The 711-nt window shown below is 39.5% G+C and overlaps 1 protein-coding gene across 1 annotated transcript in view; it reads right to left on the bottom strand.

Annotated features, from left to right (window-relative positions):
* LOC109466975 (S phase cyclin A-associated protein in the endoplasmic reticulum-like) overlaps positions 1–711 on the bottom strand; it is a 66,721-nt gene that overhangs the window by 1,183 nt on the left and 64,827 nt on the right. The gene's annotated exons all lie outside the window — the stretch shown is intronic.

Below are 711 nucleotides of genomic sequence, written 5' to 3'. Positions count from 1 at the left end.
AAACAAATACCCCCGGTATTCGGTTACACACCTATGTGTCGAAATCCCTATGTGTCGAAATCCCTATGTGTCGAAATCCCTATGTGTCGAAAATTAAATAAGCAGCGTTCCCGCCAGCCCCGGCTCATGAGTGTGTCCAAATTTTTTGGAGGGAGGGGTGTGAGCGCCGTTGGCCGTCGCAATGTAGGGGGGGCGGGGGCATGCCCCCCGGAATTTTTTTTTATTTTTAAGCCTTAAATAACGCAATTTCCCGTTCATACTCAATTTTTAAAGATATAGCACTAAGTTTGTTACAACTTCTTACCCGCGGGCTTATTGCAAATACAAAGAAGATGTTTAAGAGGGACGAACAAACAATGAATACATGTGTGACATGTATATCAAGTGGCTAATTCTAGTCTAGAAAGTAAGCAAGTATCAACTTGTTGGGTTTGACTTCTTTTTCTGAGACAATGGAAGACAAAGGATCCCACTCTTTCTGAAATGTGTGTTTTTTTGTCTGTAAATTTGGTGAAATAACGATAAGATTTTGTGGCTTCATTAAAAGGCTCCTTTCTTTCATGATCGTAAAAGGGACAGTTTGTTAGTTCATGCGACGTTTTTACCCAAGAACAATTGTCATGAATCCACAATCCAGCATGTCCAATAAACCACTCATCATTATCATCATCATAGACAAAGCTCGAGATTTTTATAATGATTCTAATTTTT

This window comes from Branchiostoma belcheri, unplaced genomic scaffold (assembly GCF_001625305.1).
Source record: "Branchiostoma belcheri isolate BF01 breed outbred unplaced genomic scaffold, Haploidv18h27 scaffold173, whole genome shotgun sequence".
NCBI lineage: Eukaryota > Metazoa > Chordata > Leptocardii > Amphioxiformes > Branchiostomatidae > Branchiostoma > Branchiostoma belcheri.
Note: the sequence above shows the minus strand (reverse complement) of the source record. Positions and strands in the feature narration are given on the sequence as shown.